This window comes from Tursiops truncatus, chromosome 11 (genome assembly GCF_011762595.2).
Source record: "Tursiops truncatus isolate mTurTru1 chromosome 11, mTurTru1.mat.Y, whole genome shotgun sequence".
NCBI classification, from domain to species: Eukaryota; Metazoa; Chordata; class Mammalia; order Artiodactyla; family Delphinidae; genus Tursiops; species Tursiops truncatus.
In genome coordinates, this window is record NC_047044.1 from 45,836,834 (window position 1) to 45,845,922 (window position 9,089).

At 37.9% G+C, this 9,089-nt stretch overlaps 1 long non-coding RNA gene across 1 annotated transcript in view; it reads left to right on the forward strand.

The window, feature by feature from the left end:
- Positions 1-609, forward strand: part of LOC141275775 (uncharacterized) — a 37,708-nt gene extending 37,099 nt beyond the window's left edge. Inside the window, exon 4 of the long non-coding RNA XR_012324067.1 lies at positions 416-609. This is a non-coding gene — a long non-coding RNA (uncharacterized lncRNA). The remainder of the gene's footprint in view (positions 1-415) is intronic.
- The last annotated feature ends 8,480 nt before the right edge of the window (positions 610-9,089 follow it).

Sequence of the window (9,089 nt, forward strand, 5' to 3'; positions counted from 1 at the left end):
AAAATTATTTTAATTTTTAGAGAAAATGAAATAGGCTTATGTAAGACTTTGTATCTGAGAATATCTAAGCAATACTGTGTGAACTGAGTCAGAGTAAACTCAGTTAAATTTCTCATAGCAGTAGGTCCACTGGTCTGCAAAGTAACAGTGGAAATGACTTTGCTTAACCAAAGCAGCACTGAACAATAGAAATAATGCAGTCTTCATATGCAATCTTAAAATTCTTAGTAGCCTTATTTAAAAAGTGAAAATAAACAAGAGAAATTAATTTTAATTATTTAGCCGAATATATCCAAAATGTTATCATTTCAACATACAGTCAATTGCATATTATAAACGAGGGGCTTTTTTGGATACTAAGTCTTTGAAATTCTGTGTATATTTCATACTTATAACCCATTTCAATTCTGACCAGCCAATTTCATGTGGTCAGTACCACATTGGATAACAAAGATCTAGAGCCTGAAGAAAGTACCTGTCTTAGGTAATATCAGAGTGGCTGTAAGATGAAAACTGAGGATTAGATGCTGCCCAAATATGTCCCTCTTACCATGACACTCATAAAGTCTTCCCGACTTAGATGCCAGCTCTGGGAAGAATTAAGGTCAGTATCCTTAACGCGGATGAGACTGTGTTGCTTTCACTTCACAGAATGGGGGCCTAAAGTACAAATTAGGTTTAGCTATGAATGAATTAGAAATTTGTGTTTCTTGTACTCTCCAGTTTATAGTCTGACTTCCCTATCTGTTGTGCTTACCTCACAAAGTGGTTTAGATTATTAAATAGGAAAATTAAAAGAAAGAATGTGATATAGTGTCTGACCTGTTGAAGGAACACAATACCTTCCCCTTTCCTCAGTTACTTCAAGTCCAGAGAGGCCAAGGCCATAGGTTTTATCTCTTTTAGGATCAATAAACTTTTGAAGATGGATGTCTGAAGATTTCAGGATGTGGTCCCTGCAGTCATTAGGTAAGAAAGTATAAATGAATGAGTGCCACTTATTTTCACTAAAGGATGATAATTAAATTATATCACATTCTGATACTGTAATATCCGCATCGTCTATGAAGACCAGTGCTTGGAATTGGAAACATATGTATACTAAGAAGTGTGTTAAGTACAGGTATATACATTGGCCTATTCATTCATAAATAGACTAAACAAAGTGCTGAAAAAATTATATTTAGAGAAAAGTGTTTAAATTGTTTTAAAAGTGAGAAAAGCATCCTAACCACAGGAAGCATCCAGGATTATGGTTTTATTTTTTTTACTGTTTTTTGAGACACATATTGATTTTGTCACTGTTGTTTAGATCAAGCTTGAATGGAATCCTGTCATTTTGTCAACAATGTTCAGGCCTAACCAGTAAGAAAACGACATTAGAGGCAGAGGCTAAAAAGAAAATTCATGTAGTTGATGTTAACCATACATGTAAGCAGCTGGATGGAAGAATACAGTTATCCACAATCATGGCAGAAACATACCAGGATGAAGATTTAGGAGAAAAGATTCAGATCCTTCTTTGTGTAGTATTGTATGGCAGTGAAATCTCAGTAAATATTGCCTAAAGACATTATAGTTAGGATATAGGTATAGCTATTATAACAAAGACCCAGAACACCAGTGGTATAAACAATATAAAATTTATTTCTCTCTCATGGAATGCTTTAAGAGCAAGCAGCCCAGAGCAGACATAATGGCTCCTTGGTATGGTCTGTATCCTTCTAGGTTATGGCCAGTGTGGCCCTTTGACCAGGTCAAGAATGGCCCAGCCCTTGGCCCTGTCTTTAAGAGTTCTGCACCCAAACTCAATAAAAATCATGGAGGAAGGACAGGATATCCACAGTAGAAATGCTCAGTCAAAGCAGGGAAGAATGGGAAACCCTAGGGCAGTCACTGGCTTTTAGCAATCATGAAATCTTGCTGAGGAGGACACTGCAGAACCTCCATGTCTGGCAGCTTGGTTAGTCCTTGGTTGGTTCATTTGGAAACCTCTTATTCTGCTCTCTGAGGAAATTCTTCCTCCTCTGTGCTCCGTGGTCCCTGGATTTGCCCTCTGGGACACTCTTCCATGTCTGTGATCCTCCGTAGTAACTTGAGGTAAGCAGGAGACCGTATGTTGCTCTTGGGAAATATTCTCAGGGGTTGCTTTATAGGTTGAGCTAACACAGGCTTTTTCGCATTATATGTATGGCTTCTTTAGCAATATATTTTCCTCAAAATCTTAGTAGGCTTATCGTCTGTTGGCTTCGGGCAGATTTCACAAACAAGTAGCCAAAGATATTCTCTAGTCAGACTTACATCTGAAGACCTTTTATTAACTGGACTTGTTCCTTTGCCCATTCTCCCCATGTTATTAATGGCTGCTTGAGGGTATCCAGAACAACAGGGTTAATTGGGAAGCCTCTAACATTAACAAGATCATTGCTTGTGAACTGGACTCACTGACCTATGGGGAGATGCTTGAGAGGGCCTGGAGGCACAGTCTTAGGTCATGCTGAGACTTCATCTTTAGAACCACTTCTTAGCTCTGTTTCAGTTTTGGATGTAGAAGTAATGAACTTTTTCAGTGATCCACGTTTCTAAATTACTGGACTCTTTGTCCATTTAGATTGAAGTTTACATGCAGAGAAAAACCTCCTTAAATGTGTTCCGTTCCATCTACGCTCGCAAGTGTTCTAGAAACGTTCTAGGTGTTTTTTCTAGGTCTTTCCTGAAAGTCTCAAAATGCAGCCAATATGCACCAGCATTCTGAGTTTTTGCAACAAGTTTCTAGACTCGCAGGCCATGCTCGAATGTGTTCTGCCTTCCAAGGCATCGGAGGTAACAGTTTTCTTAAATGTATTCCCAAGAAATAGTAAGAGTCACCGATTTTCCAGCTTCTAATGTCTCTGTCCCATCTGCCCGCTGCCTACCTCTTAAGGTCAAGGTCCCATGTATTAGATTCTGTTGTGGCAACTCCAATTCTAGTATCAAATTCTAAATTAATTAGGCTATAGACACAGTTGCTATTACGGAATGCCAAAATAACAGTAGTTTAAACAAGATAAGCCTATTTCTGTCTTCCATGGTAGGCCAGAGGAAAGCGGTCCAGAGCAGGGAAGGCAGCTTTGAGACAGCTTCCACTTTGTGGTTGAAGATGACTTCTTGAGCGTTAGTCATCACACTTATGTGATAGCTGCTGCAAAGCAGGAACTAAGAGAGGGAAAGTACCTTCTTTCTCTTAAACACATGACTTGAGAGTTTTGTATCACTTATGCTCCTATTACATTAGCCAGAACTTAATCACATGACCACACCTCACTGTAAGGAAGGCTAGAAAATGAATGAGGTCTTTAACTGAGCAGCCATGATCCCAACTAAGAATGTTTGTACGATGTTGGCGTCGCTGTTCATCTGCTTTACAGACATTGGGTGACTTTCACTTTATCACTCAATAACCGTTCTCTCCTTTCCCTTCTTAGAAGGAAATAACCAAGTATGAACTTAATTGGTGCTCATGGATTCCAAAGTGGCAGAGCATTTTTGAAGAACTTCTATTTTGTTTGGCAAAGTAATTAACCTCCTGGAAAGATCAACATACATTTCTTGGTCTTGAAGGTTTTATAACATTTCCATAGACCACAAAACTAATAGGACATCTGTGAACAAGAGTGTTGGAAACTACAGAAACCAAAGGAGTGTCTCCCAAATAAGCATTTATTTTTTTAATCTTCCTTTCTAGACTTGCTTTCTAGAAACAGCCCTCTTCTTGTCTTTGCTTTCTACAATGGTCTTTCACTGAATCCACACAGATAAAAAGGACAGAGCATCTAAATCTAGATTCACATCTCCTTGACTGCAATGGTAATTTCCCCCTAGACCTAACAAGGGCAGACATTAGGTGTCCCAACTATTCTTTAGACTGTTTCAGATTTTTCACAGCATGGATTAAATGGTGGTGTTCAAACACTGGAGCTTATTAATTCCAGTATGAATAAAACCAGACCTGACTTCTGATTCAATTTTAATACAAAGTATTGGAAAGTGTACAATCCTGGGGTCAGAGAGACTGTGGTTCAAACCGTGCTCTGGTATATATGTCTTAGTAAATCCCTTATATGTGGCGGAGCAGATGTCAGTTTTCTTAACTCTTCAAGTTTCATATTCATGATCTTAATTTTAACTATTAGTTCTCAATATATATCTCTAACTCTGTTCTTTTTCCTGAGCTTTTTTCCCCTGTATCTCTAATTGGACAGTTAGGGATAATAATTGAACTTACTAGGGCTGTAGATGGTTAAATGGGATGACATTAAAATTGCATAGGATGGTGCCTAACAGTCAAATCATAATTATTATTATTGTGGTCAAGAGGAATGAACAAATCAATAAATCTATCATCTGTAACACACTTCATAAGAAATGGTACAGCTGTGTGTGTGTGTGTGTGTGTGTGTGTGTGTGTGGTGTTAAAATAAAAATTGTTCAAATTAACAGAGGTACACCCGAACATTTTTCTTTAAAAAGGAGCTATGATTGAGAAATACTACTCTAACCTAGAATTTCCCCTTTCTCTTGCTCTAAACTTTGCAAATAATAGATAGATAGTTAATAAATGGTACTTACTAACATGAGTTTACTAATATGAAAATTTTAAAATTAGTCTAAGACTCTCCACTATTAATATATTTATATATTAATACATTAATATTAATAACATTAATAGCCCTATGCCAGTCATCATTAAATGCATGTCATACATGATCTCACTTGAACTTCACAATTACAATTGATGGTATATCTCGTCTCTGTTTCACAGATAAATACTCTGGTGTTCAGAGCAGTTAGCTGACTTACACAGAAGTGTATGGCAAGGAACTGAGAGATGCAGGAGTAGAACTCAGGTCAGTTGTGTCTAAAGTTTCTTCCTGTCATCAAAACATTGTACAGAATTTTAAAATGTATATGTGAAAGTATCAGAATGGCTGCATTCTAGCAGTATGTACACTAATGACACAATCTTAGAACATTTTTCTCTAGACCAGCCTGAGAGCAGGTATTCATGGCCTTGCTCTCCTAGAAGAGCAGGCATGTAGAGATACCGAATTCACCTGCAGTGGGAAATGTCAGTTAGAACTGTCAAGTGTATCTTACGGATGCTTTTTGGCTTTGCGTTGTATTTTCAGCTTCATTTGGATCTAAGAGTGAGGGAACAAAAGAGGAAAAGGAGATTCAAAGAAAGAGTTCTGATACCCATCATTCTTTTAGTCCTAGTGCCAACCTTCAAAAAAAATGCTTTCCAGTTCATCTGTCTTTGACTAACATATGCAGAGATGTGATCAGTCATCAGAATGATCAAATGCACTGGAGAGAGCCTGTGAACAATAAAAAGGCAGCTGCAGTATCTTGGCAGACCGATGCCATCGTCAGTGGAATTTGCAGTTAACATTTTTAGCTGCAGTTGAGGAAGGCTACCATAACAATGGTATTAGACCCTTCGGTGGAAAACTTCTCATTAGAACCTAATGGAACAGTTTAAAATATTCAGAAATGGTAGCCTGACTAGAGTCCCTGTTGTGGCAGTGCACTAGTTTTCTATAGCTGCATAACAAACTACCAGAAACTTAGCAGCCTGAAACAATACACATTTATTATCTCGGAACTTCTGTAGGTCAGACATCTGAGCACAGCAGCACTGGGTTCTCTCCTCAGTGTCTCACAGGCTATAATGAAGGTGTTGCCCAGGGTTACAATCCCATCTGAGGCTTGGGTCCTCTTCCAAGCTCCTGCAACTTTTGGTAGAATTTAGTTCCTTGCCTTTGTGGGACTGAGGCCCTCAGCGTCTAGAGACCATTCATGTAAATGTCTTAAAAAAATGTAAACTATTACTTATAGGGACATAAAGCAGATCAATGATTACTGAGGGAAGGAGGCAGGGTAGAAAGAGGTGGATTACCAAGGGGCAAGAGATAATTTTGGAGATAATGAATTTTTCATAATCTTGACTGTGGAGATGGTTTCACAGGTATATACATATGTTAAAATTAGATGAATTTTATACTTTAAATATGTGCAGTTTATTGTACATCAGTTGTATCTCAATAGCTTTTAAAAACTGAATATAAGGAAAGAGTGACCAGTGTGCAAAATATACTGAAGTCTTCCTGTGATGAAGAACTAAGACGCCCTTAGCTTGTCACAGAGGAAACAGACATCATGAGACAGACCTTTGCCTGGCCAACTCGGCTAAGACTTAATTAGTCAGCATCTATTTATTGAGCACCTGCTACACACCATGCACTGTGTTAAGCACTTCGTATATATTATCTTACGAGATCGTCACAATAACTCTGCAATACAGTAACTTTGTGTGGCTTACTCCTTCCATAAAAATAAGTGCTTTGGGACACTCCACACAAAATCATTAACAACCTTTCATCTCAAATAGAGATCGGCAGTGTTCTGAGAGATGCACAGCAGGGGCCTCTGAGTTACAGAATACTGCAAATAAAAACTGGCTGGCTTGGTGATTTGAATTTTTCTTCACAGGCTATATCTAGGAGTTTTTCTGGTTCAAAAAGCACAAAATTTAGGAAAGAGAAAGGGATAAATGTCTCTGTACACTGATCTTTAAGTCCATGAACAGCAAAATCTCTAGCTAGTTGAAGGCATTTCATGAAATGTATAAAATTAGCCCAACATTGTATCACCACTGTTTATTCCAATGGACAGCAAGGTCAGTATTCTCCACAGGAAAGGGAACTGTCTTGAGATGGAGGTGTGGAAGAAGGTCGAGATCTGACATAATATTGACCCAGATCAGTGAATTCTTTACATGAGTAAATGAGATATTAGAATGGGGAACTACATTAGAATCAGAGCAGCCCTTTCAAGGCGCTCCTGTAATGTGAGAATGGGATGGTTGGGAGGAGACAGTAGTGTCACAGTTAGGTCCTAAACAGCCCTGGAAACTTGATGAAATAGAATCAGACTAGTGAGATGAGCCATGACTTTGAAAATCCTGGTTATGTAGCTATGGGCTGTGGGGCATTTCTGAGCGCTATGCTGGGGTTGCTCATTTCAGATCTACATGCAAATATATATAAAGTCACGTGGTTTATGGAATTTCTCTGATCGATTATGCAGACGAGCAGCAGACACGCAGTTGGGAAGGTTCGGGAAACTGGCCTGTTGATCATGCAGATAGTCTTATCCACCCGTGGAGTAGGCATCACATGAGTGAGGATTTCCAGGGCTTTAAGAAGGCTGATTTTTTAAAAAGTTGGTTCATGCCTCAGATTCCATATTTATTAACTTCATTTTGAAGTTCTGATCACTATTAAAAGAAAATAATCTCTGAAACGGTTAATAATTTTAGTAATTTTCATTATAATATTGATGTATTTAGATGCATAATTTATAATTTAATAATATAATTATACTATTTAATTATAACTTCTTTGATTATAATTATAGTATATAATTTTATAATTATATAATTACAGTGTTTTGAGGATGATAAATCAAAATCTAACATAAGGTGCTCACATTGCTTTTTGGTCTTCGTTTCCAATGAAGTCAAATATTTTTATGCAATAGGAAAGTTGTTAATATAGAAATATATGTGATATTAGAGTTTTTCACTGGGCTCTTAGGAATATATCTACTATAAGCGAAGAAGGGGCTTAGAAATAAAGCAGAGGAACTTTAACATTTTTCAACTGCTGTTTCATTAGGCAAAATCATGCTATCGTAAATGACTTGAATCTAGAAAGTAGTCATTGGAATCGAATGCAAAACTATCACTGATGATAACATTGCTATAGCATCAGGATTGTAAAACAAGCAGCACCTTTTGGAGTGAATGGTGGAAATTTACCTTGCTGTAGGAGGCCCGTTTGTCTGCAGAGGCTTGGTCCAGTAATGCAGTTTGGGGCTCTGCAAGTATGTTACAAAACACTTGTAACACATTTGAACAGACTGAATCCCTCCCTCTTGACCTCTCCTGTTTCAGATTCCTTTATTTTCTGCAACAAAAATTCGCATCCAATCAACAAATAAAAAGTGAAAATATGAAAAGGTAAAGAATTAGCTTTCAAGTTGGGCACCAGTCCAGTTTTAAAAATTTAATGAAATTAAAATTAAGATAAAGTGACGTACCAAAAGAAGATTCTAATGGTTAAAACCTGGTTCGATCGAGCAAAATTTGTACTAGGAAAGCTTCTTTTCTTTGTCTCTTGCTTTTCTGAAAGTGAGTGGTCTTTTTGCCTGTGTGATACTGCTCATTCTAAACTTAGAAAACCTTGCAGGACTTCCCTGGCAGTGTTTTTACTGCCAGCGCCCCGGTTCAAGCCCTGGTCAGGAAACTAAGATCCTGCAAGCCGTGCAGTGCGGCCAAAAGAAAGAAAGAAGAAGAAAAGAAAACCTTGCTTAGAAAATCTTTTGCTTGGCTCTCCTCTCAGGATTTTATCGTTTTTACATATTTATGAACTTCTCCCAGAGCAGTAACAGTAAAAAATTGCCAGAAGGCCCTGTCCATACCCTGTGAGGTAATGATGTCAACCTGTACTGGACCAGGCAGTATACAGTCATCTCTTTGTCTTTGCGTATCTTATTCTCTCTGCTTAGGGCACTCTCCTTTGTAAACCTGGACGTGGATTTGTTAGAAAAATATAAAGTAATGGACTCTTTTCTCCTAAATGCACATACACAGAATTTTGCATACCCTGCCTGGCTTAGACAGAGTCCCCTACAAAGTAATCCTTGCACTGCCAGACGCTGATGGTGTGCCCACATCTGTCACTGTATTTGGAATATTTGTTTATGTATTTGACCATCTCCAGGATGCTAAACTCCTAGAAGATGAGGTCTATCCCTTATCCAGGTTTTATCTCCTGGACGCTCAATATATATTTGTTGAATGAATAGATGCCTTGAGTTTCAGCTACTTGAGGCTCAATTTGTCACCAGTTATAGATATTTAAGGGCAAATTCAAAGACGACACAGGAGTTTCTCAACAAAGGTTGAGTGAATGCTGCACATTTTAATGCCTGAATGTATGGTACTTTGTAATGGAAAAGATGTTTATCATGTATTAATTTTGTGA